Consider the following 10642-nt stretch of genomic DNA (forward strand, 5'->3'; position numbering starts at 1 on the left):
TGTGGGTGTTCTCTGAGGCTGGTCCTTCCTCTTTCAAACCCAGTCATCAGCTCTGCAAGTTCATCTGTTTGTATGTTCACTTCCCACCTCTGCCAGCGAATCCCAGTCTGGTTGTGGGCCCTTTCTGGCCACCTCCTGGGATCTAAGTGCCCCCTGAACATCCCCATCTGGATGGCCACTGTCACCTCCAGGTCAATATATCGAAAGCCCAACTCCTCGTTCTCCCCCCACCTCAGCCTCCACCCTGCCTACTCAATGCCTTGCTCCTCAGGCCCCAAACTTGAACATGACCTGGACTCTTGGTCTTTCTATTGTGGTTTTCTTGTTCTGGTTGTAGATGTCTAACGTCTTGAGGAGTTAATCAAAGCTGTGGAATCTTTGCCCAGAAAACTACCCATCATTGCAGGTTATTTCAAACAATCTCAAGGTCTTAGGGGTTTCTTGTTTCCCTTTGAAAGCCACGAATAGACTGTAGATTAGGAAACCCTCATCTAAAAAGAAGCCTGAACCAGTAAAGTGGGACGAGAAGGCCAGAGAGTCACTACAGGTACCATTTGGTTATTTCATTAATTTGCCTGGAACCAAGATCAGCAGCACATTCCTCCAACACTCACGATACTCTCTGCTAAGGGGCAACATTTAAATTTCAGGACAAGAGGACCACTGCTCCCTGTGTAAGAGCAGGTGGAATCAAGTGGTCTGTTTTTTTGCGTACATATGTAAATTTTATTTATGAGTAAGTGAGCCACAAGCTCCAAGTATGAATCTTAGAAACAAGTGTTCATTATGAAGACCAAGATAACAACCCTCAAGGTCCAAACGCTAGTTCCTATCTGTTCATGTAAAAAGAAAGGGTAAGTATACCTCTAACCCATCTCAAATGTATAGCACATTATTACACAACATATTGTTATCACATCTCCTCTATTAATGACATTTACATGATAAACCTCATAAAAATCATAAAATATTTGGTACAAACCAAAGTTATTGAAAGATAAAGGCAGAAATGGTGTAAGAAGAAAGAAATGATAGAAATGTGGACCTTAAGACGGCAGGAAACAACAACAAAAACCTCTAAAATATTTCAGAAAAGTTAACGGATAGTAGATTTGGAATAGTTTAAAATCAGAACAAATCTCTCTGGAGGCATATCCTTAAATTCTGAAGTTTGGACAATTCTTAGGAATAGATGGTAAATGGTAATGAATGATTTTTATCAATGGACAGTTTCAGAGAAGTCCAGATACTTACCAAGGACACTGGAGACCTGCAGTTGTTTATAGGAGCGGATTCTTGTATTCACCTTTCCCTGTCACTCGCCTGTCAGTCTCCTTGTTAAAGTCACTGGTATCTGCATGTCACAGAATTTAAGGGGAGTCATTGAATCTCAATGTGGACTCTCTGCATGCTCCTCCCGGGCACCGCTCCCCCTCCTCAGGAAGTCCGTTCTCCGGGTTTCCTCGTCTTCCCTGGTCTCTCCTCAGTGGTCCTCCTCACGATGCTTCTTCCTCTGTTCTTCTGTTAGAACTACTGCATGGGTAGGTTCTAGCACAAACACCATGAAAATGTTCATCTAAGGTCTCTGGCTTGTCTTATTAGAATGGAGTGAGAATGTAAAAGCACTCACAAAGCTATCAAAGTGGAGTTTCTTTCAGTAGTTTTAGGATTTTCTCCAACTCCTTAAAAATCATTTCCCCACGTCTCAGTTTTCCAGTGAAGGTCATTTGTCAGGTCTTTCAGAGGTTACAAGGTAGTGTTGAGAGAAAAAGCTTATCTTTTTTGAGGACATATTCCATGGGTCCAGACAATATTTAAAGTCAATTAAAAAATTGCAGCAAGCACAGCTTGTCCTTACCTTCTTGTCCATACCAGCACCTATCTCCACTCCAGGTTGCCCTGGCTCCTCTGACTGTGAGTCCCCATCTGATTCTGCCGTCTCCTGGGTTCCTTCATCGTGGCTCCAGAGGTTCAGCCCACGGTCGGCTGACTCCATTGCTCAGGGCCTGAGATGAGGCAGACTCTCAGGGTGGAAGTGTGTGGTGGAGGAGGACTGTTCAGCTGGGCAGCCGGGAAGCAGGGAGCTGGAATCAAGCCTCGAGTGGGCAAGGAGATGACTCTCAGGGAATCAGGCGTTGGCCTAAATGTCTCGCTTGGGGATAGCACAGACACCCAGTGGGTGCACCTTGCATTTTCCTGGGATCTCTGCTTCTCTCAGTAAGATGCTTACATTCTTGCTCAGTGTAAAAATGAGAGGTAGGCAAGATAGCCTCTACATGAGTTTTCTGTGTTAAAACAAACCGTGCAGCTTTATAAACAGCAAAACTTATTCTCTCACGGTTCTGGAGGCTAAGCGTTCAACATCAAGGTGTCAGGAGGACTGTGCTCCCTCTGAATCCTCTCTGGGGATCTGTCTTGGCCACTTGCAGCTGCAGTAGCCCTTACGTTCCTTGGCTCATGGCTGCATCGCCCCAGCCGCTTCCCGTCTTCACAGGGCTGTGTTCTTGCGTGTCTCCCTTCACGTCGTCTCCTCTGTTTGTGTCTGTGCCTGAATTTCTCCATCTTGTAAGGACACCAGATCTCTCTCAGGTTAAGGGCCACCTTTCTCCAGGGCAGCCTCATCTTAATGGGTACATCTGCAGTGACCCTGTTTCCACATGGAGTCACACTTGGAGGAGCTGGGGCTGAGGGCTTCCGTGTATATTTTGTGAGGACCCAATTACATAAACCTGAAACACCCTAGAAATCAAACACCACGGTCTAACGCAAGCCTAATTATTGGAGTAGGCCCCAGAGAGGAGGCGGAAAAACCTCCAGAGTCTTGGTACTGCATACAAGAAGGAATGGTAATACCTGGCATTCCGTGAACACAGCCTGCTGCAGCTAAAACGTAAGAACAGGTACCAAGGATTCGTGGGGAAACACGATAAAATTTATTTTCACCTAAAAATGAATGGAACGCAAGGTCAATTTTAATTTTATTTACATTTTTTTAACAGTTACATTTGTTTATTACTTACTTTGCCTTGGGCAGTGATGCTAACCTTTGTTAATATGTGAAGCAGTTCTATGGAACTATTTCTCATGAAGGATTAAGGAGAAAAAAACACCATATTGAAGGATTTCTTTAATATTCATATTTTTTTTCTAAAAGTGGGAATTTTGTCAGTGCTCTTCCATGGAAACTTGTTTTTAGTTTAAGAATTTTTAGGAACACAGTGACACAATAGGAAGCAAAGATTTAAAGAAAAGCCCTGGCCTAGGAATCTGCATTTGAGCACTGGTTTTGCTGCATTATCTTTTTCGCCTCTCTGGGCTCCGGGTGCCTCATCAGTAAATATAGTTGGTCCTCCTTGTATGTGGGTTTTGCATTCAGGATTCAAACAACGACATATTGAAAATATTGGGGAAAAATGTACAGTATACTGGATGTGTCTAGTATAACCACTATGTACATAACATTCACATTGTGTTAGCAATTATAAGTAATCTAGGGATGATTTAACATCGGTGATAAGAAAATACCAGGCCATTTTATAGAAGGCACTTGAGAATCCAAGGATGTTAGCCTCTGAGGGGATCCTGAAATCAATCCCCCATCAATATACTGAGGGATGCCTCTGTCATCACTTCATTCACTCGTCCATTCTGTCTTCAGCTAAACAGAATTGCAAACTAAAGAGGAGGCAGAAACATAATATGAATCAGTGACTTACCTCCAGTGTTGGGGAGTTCTCACGGGTTGTTGGGAGAGAAATAACAGGAGAGCACATGCCACCTCTAAAGAGGGCAGTTTCCCCCAAAGGACAGACAGCTGCTGTCTCCGTGAGATAATTCAGGTGATTTTTTAAAGAGATCTGAATTTCAATAGGAAGCTCTCCAATTCCTGAATCTTGACAATCTGTTAAAATATTTTTAAACCTTGGAGTCCAAACAAAATGCATTCACGGGATGCGCTCAGCCAGCAGACTGCCACACTTAGCCTCTGAAATAAACAAATAAATGCCCATCACGCAACAGGCAGTTCTAAACACCACCACCGTGACAGTGGGACCACTTTTCCCATGCCTAGGGACCATGGAGGGCAGAGGGAGTTAACAGACTGTCCTCAGGCATCTTGGAGACCTTTCGCTCGCGCTGCTTTGGTGCTTCTCTCCTGCCTAGGTTTCCCCTGGACTCACTGGCTCCTCCTCCGTCTCTCTCCCTGAACCCCCTCCTCCTCTCCACGCCCAGATGCTGGAGTCTCTCCAGGTTCAGCCTTTGAACATCTCTCCGTCTCCCCCACATCCACAGTGGGTGACTTCCTGTTCATTAGGCTTGTCTGAAAGCCCTTGGACTTGCTGACCCACTTGGACTCCCTGGATGACCTCATCTGATGCAGTGACCACACATATTTTCTACCTGCTTTATGTTTCCTAATTTCAATCTCCATTCCTAAATCCACCCCTTAGTTCTCGAGTCTTGTATCCCATTGCTCACCTGAAACCTCTACTCGTATATTTAAGGGACATACCAAATTCGGTAAGTCCACTAACGACCTCCTCATTTCCCATTCTCCCTTCTGTTGTCAGTGTTCTCATTTTCAATAGCTGGTACCATTCATTCAGTTGATCAAATCAAGCGCCTTGAAGCCCAGCTTGATTCTTCTATTAGCATTATTGCCATCTCCAACCCATCATAGTCCATTTCCTCTGTCTTCATATAGATCCTAATTGGACGAGTTCTCACGATTTCTTCTATGACTACCACGGTGTCTCAGATGCACAAGTGTACTGTCATAGGAACTCTCTCTTCTTTTGCCATTCCCTACCTCAGCAGACAGAGACAGCCTTTCAAAGCATAAGACACAGCATCCCACTCTCTCACTCAAAACTTTCCAGTTGTTTCCATTTCACTCTTGAGATCCAAAGACCCTTAAAGCCCCATCTGGCCCGGCCCTTGCTGTATTGCTGGTCCCATAGTCTTGCCCCTCTCCCACAGTCACTGTGCACCAGTTCTGTGGCCTGTGGGCTCTGCAGAGACTTTGCCCCAGCTTTCCCTTCCTCCAGGATGCTCTTCCCAGGTGCTGCAGGCCTCAGTTCTTCATTTTACCTGGTCTTTACTTAAATGCCAGGCATCTATCCACAACAGCACCCCCAGCACTTAGCCTTGAGTGATGTGGTCCATCTTTGTGTCTCTCCATCATCTACCTCCTCCCTTGAGAGGAGGTCAAGCTTTGAGGAAGGGACCTGGTGCCAGAACCCCACTACCTGGCAACTAATGGGTGCACCGTCATCTTTGCATGGAATAAATATATTCTTAAATTCTAAACTTTAAGATGTAACTGTTCCAATAAAATGTAATTCACTTCTCTGACTACTTATTAGTCAATTTCTCCCATTAGTTTATAGACAGAAAAACATGAGTGTTAAAAGCTTTGCACAAATGGGGGTCTTCGGTTTGCAACTCAAAGGTGTTTACCGGTCCTGTCCTAACAGGCGTGTCACATGGAGGCTTGTTGCAAGTGTTAGCAAGAAGTTATTAAAATTCACAGGGCAGCGTTGGGCCACTGTGGGCAACTCTACAGTTCCTGAAAAGCTGGCCACAGATGGATGCTTGTGTTTGACAGTTTTCACTAATCTGTTGCAAAATAAGGACTCAGAAATATCGCTAATCTGTTGTAAACTAAGAACTCGGAAATATGTTTTTCCCGGGAAAGTAAATACATTCCGTTTAATAGTTATTTTTAGTTCTGAGATTGTTGCTTCTTATTTTTCCAGTTATCCTAATATTCCTTTCTTTTATAATGGGATTGTCCTAGATGAGCTTCTTGGTTCTTTTTCCTTGATATCCTTACCTAACAGAGGAAAAAGTGCGGAACCATATTGTCGGTTGCTTGCTCTTCTTCTTAGGTTCTTACTGCTCGTTAAGATTTAAAAGCAGAGATCTCACTGTCTGTACAATTCGGACTAAACTCCACACCATCCTCCCCTCTCCTTTGAGTCATATACAATGGATGGAAAGAAAGGCATTGCCAATCTACGTGTTACCTAAGAGGACTCTGGATATTCTCCAGTCCTTTCCCTGCTGGCCATTGAGGACAGCTTGATTCATCATATAATAAGGGTGGGGGAGGGAAGAGCCCAACCAGAGACCTGAGACTGCGAATGTGTTGATTTCAGTGTACAGTAAGTTCCCAGCAGCCTGGGGCACCTGTCACACAATGCCAGGGTCTACACCATGGCAGGGGCACAACCCTGGGGCTGTGGAGACCGGGTTTGCTCTGCGGGGGATACGCCAACTATGAACCTCATCTATTTCACAAATTTCCCCATGAATTGACCCCACTAATACTAAATAGCATATTCCTTCCACTTGGTTTGATTCGATTTCTTCCGGCTGAGAGATTACAGCGTGGTGTGTGTTACTCTCTCTCTCAGCACTGTCGTAACCAAGAATAAGATTAAAACTCTGAGGACCACTGACCTTTGGGATTTGGAGAGTGAGTAGATGTTGACATGTTTATTTGTGATCAAACTTACCGAAGCCATCTGCCTGACCAACCTGCATTTTAGGGATATGACCCATGAGACCACTTTCTTAGTACTGAGGTCATATACCCACTTGAATATTCAGTCCTATAGAAGATGAGATTTTTCCAGGGAAAGGAAAAAAAGAAAATGACTTAGAGACCTTAACCCCAGTTAAAGCAAAACAAAGTGGCTCCATCTGTTAATATTTCACGTAAGTCACTCTCATCTTACTGGAACATTGGTTATTCTTTAAACAAATATAATGTCTAATTTTTGACTGAGTGATGTGATTGTTAAGGTACGTTAGGAATCATAAGATAAAAGCTTACTTGGTGAAAAATACAATACAGAACATGTAGGTTTAAAAAAAAAAATTGTCCACTCAGTTCACTTCTCGAATCTCCTGTGAAGGAATCCTTCAAGTGCTCCTAGCCTTTAGTAAAATCATTAATGACACCAAAGAGATCATTTCACACCTGTCATGAAACTAAGCCTTGACCCAGATGCTCAGGATCTAAAATTAATCAGCAGCAGCCTCATTTGGGACAGTTAATTCACACAGCCTGTCTTCCGTTCCCATTGGGCACCCAACTGTTAATAGGAGCTGTGATATTTGAAAAATATTGGGATAACGGAATTGTTAATGAGGAATTCCAGTAGGTACAATATGTTCCAGGTAGTACAGAAAGCTAAGGAGAGAGAAACTTCACTTCCTAGAGAACTTTAAGTACCTTTATTCATTTAGTTATTCTGCAAAGAATCATTGACTCTTTGCTAAGTGCCAAGCACCATGTTTGGTGCCTCAACAAGACACAAGGACCTAACTTTCATGGAACAATCCAGTTGAGGAAAACAATAACATTGGCAACAAAGGGTTAAAGTAAGCTAGTATAGAGACCAGGCCTGAAGGATCCCCAAACAGACAAGCCAGTTGGGTGCCTCGTATGTAACTTTAAATCTGATTCGCAAACAGAAGCAAAACTTGGCATGAGATATTTCTCATAAATGCTTATGTTTAAAAGAAATTGGAATTTAAGCTCAACCAATCAGAATCAACCAGCAGACTCATAATTATATAACCAGAGTAGGCCAAACAAGGCAGCTGTGTAATCATAACCAGTCGACTGTTAGCTTGTCTTCCTGGTTTGTCCCCTTGCCTTCCCTCGGTGGAGTTCCTGACCACTTTTAGGGTGGAGCGGCCCAACTCATGAATCACCATTTGTTCAAATATTCTTTAAAATTTTAGTGTGCTTCAGTTTACTTTTTAACAAAAACTAATGAAATAATCACAGTTTATCCAAAGTACTCGTCATTCACAAAGCATTGAGTGTCCACAGCTTGACTGACATTGGGCTGGGCACTGGAAATATGTTACAGAAATATTCTATATTGAGTTTTCTTGAGCTCACGGGGTTTTCGTTCTAATGGGGGTAACAAAAGAGCCCACCTCCCCTCCCCAAATTAGTTATTTCCCAGCTGTGAGAAGGGCTAGAGAGGAAATAAGGCATTCCAGTAGCAAACCATGTGATCCAGGAGGGCTTTAGGCAGACATCACTGCTGGGACCCAGACGTGTTGGCCAATCCCAGGAACCGGGTCCTGAGACAGTGACTAAGAGGAAAGGCATGCATTTGCATTTGATGCTTCCCACTGATTTGAGCAGAGGGGACGCAGGCCCTCATTTGTGCTGTGGAAAGACACTCTGCCTCTTAGTTGCAGGAGGTGGCATGGCCAGGACATCAGTTCCCACTGGCCCTTGTATCTTCCCGGTTCCTGGTAGTGACATCTGACTGGGGTGGTAGTGGCAGAGACAGGGAGACATGTGTAGGTTTAAAATAAATTTTGGAGGCAGATTCATTAGGAGAGATGGACTGTGACAAGTTATTTAAAGGATCAGTTAGTACCTTTTCTTATGGACCTTCAGTTCATGGAGACCATCATTTGAAGAGGAATCTGCCCTTTCCTCTTAAGAGCGCATCTCTCATGGTTCTTTTATTTTGTGAGACACTTTATTTATTTATCTATGTGTCTATATACTTATTTATCTTTATTTTCTGGTGCTGGGCATTGATCCCAGGTCCCTGCACTTGTTAGGTAAGGACTCCAGCACTGAGCTGCACCCCACAGCCCTGGTCACTTTATTCTTAAAGTTCTCGAAGGCTGTTCTCTCCATGGCCACTTAGGGCCATTTAGTAAAGCAGGGCTCCAGGGAGAACTTGGTTTATTTTTTAAACAGACTTAGGCACTGACCTGCTCATGTAGCAAAATCCTTCAAAATCTATCTGGTATGATTTGAGTTCCTATTATTTTGGGGTTTTCCTTGGCCAAGTCTTGAAATAGTTGAGTCTCTTTTTAACTTGTTCTTAGCATTTAGCCAGAGAGTTGTATTTAATATTTTGTTTTCCAGAATTATTTTTATTTCCAGTTTTCATCTTAAATAAAAATCTAAACTATTCTACTTTAGTTATGTTGCAGAAATTATTGTCAAGATCCAGATTCATCTCTGAGAGCCCCATATTCTCCCCTAATTGCTGAAGTCTCTACTTGGAAATACAAATAATCTCCTGATAAGAAGTTGAATTTATTTTTATTTTTCTATAGTTTTTTTTATTATGTTTATCTTTTTTTTATTAGATCTTTATGATTATATATAGTAGTTGGGTTCATCCTGACAAACTCAAGACATTCATGAAAATAGATTTCAGTTCATGATCACCCCCTTAAAGTTCATCTTGATATACATTTTTCTTAAACAATTTTTTGGGTGGTATTGGATATTGAACTCAGGGGCACTCAACTACTGAGCCACATCCCAGCCTTAGTTTGTATTTTAGAGACAGGGTCTCACTGAGTTGCTTAGCGCCTCACTTTTGCTGAGGCTAAGCTTCTCAAATAATTTTTGTTTCACCAAGATTTTTAATTTTATCACTCAGAATAATTTATTTTATTCTGTAAGTCAGTCTTCTTTGTAAATATTATTAAATGATATTTTACAAGTTATTGTTTTCCTTTCGTTTTTTGAATTAAATTTCCCAGTGATGTGCCTGTTCTATTTAAAGAATCTGTGCTGGGTCTTAACTATGGATTCTATAAAATAAAATTATTTCCTCTCATTATAACGTTTCTTTTTATCTTTCACTTCTATGTTTATTATTTTCTTTCCCTATCTCTTTGTCTTTTATGCCTAAATTCTGAGTAGAATATTTAGTTCTGTTCTCATATAAGTCTTTTTTTTCTTTAAAGCTTCTAGGGTTATGAATCTACTAGTAAAACAGCTTTGGCTGTACCTCAGAGCTTTTAGTTAAATAATGTTCTCAAATATGTTATGTTCTAGCTTGCTTAACTGGATCATTATTTATGCAACTATTTCTAAAATATCCAAGCAAGTAATTTGGGGTGTTTTAACCCTTTGAAGTTCCATTATTAGTTTCTAATGACATTTTATTACTGCAATAATGAAGTTGTACAACTTCTACTTGAGACATGTACTGAAATACATTTTGGTCCTGATTATGATCAGTATTTGTATGTGGCACATGACACCTGAGAAGATCATTTATTGTTGTTAAGGTACAATGTATAGTTATTTATTCAAACATGAATTAATTTGAGTGTTTTATGTCCACAGTTATTTATTTTTGTTTCCTGGAACTGTCTGAAAATTATAGTATTTCAAACAATTTTAATAGTACTCATGTGTTTCCTAACAATTTTTGTTTTCATAGAATGATACTATGCTATTCTGGGCTTAGTGTTTGCTGACTCTCCTGGCATCTTTAGGCCTTGGATCAATAAGTATTTAACCCATTGTCCAATTCATTCTTTAATATGAGTACACTACCCTTGCTTTTTTCTTCCATGTTTTCCTGACATATCCTATTTTATTCTTTTATTTTCAACTCTATCCTATCAATTTTTATCTCATGGAAGCATCGTTTTTAAATTTGATTTTTAAAATTGAAATTGATGTTGAAAAAAATTCTGTGTAACTACCTAAGAGATCTCTGGATCCTTACTTGGGAGCTTTTTTTAGGTGCCTGACCATCTAGGTGAACATCATTATGAGAGGTGATAGAATTGCACTAACAGAAATAGAATTCATTCACATCTGGCTTTTTTGGATGGGCTGAAA

The 10642-nt window shown here is 41.3% G+C and overlaps 1 protein-coding gene across 13 annotated transcripts in view; it reads left to right on the top strand.

Moving 5' to 3' along the window:
• The window catches only part of Mbnl2 (muscleblind like splicing regulator 2), a 150420-nt gene that overhangs the window by 54030 nt on the left and 85748 nt on the right, over positions 1 to 10642 (top strand). The gene's annotated exons all lie outside the window — the stretch shown is intronic.

The sequence above is a fragment of the Ictidomys tridecemlineatus genome, chromosome 6 (assembly GCF_052094955.1).
Source record: "Ictidomys tridecemlineatus isolate mIctTri1 chromosome 6, mIctTri1.hap1, whole genome shotgun sequence".
Lineage (NCBI taxonomy): Eukaryota > Metazoa > Chordata > Mammalia > Rodentia > Sciuridae > Ictidomys > Ictidomys tridecemlineatus.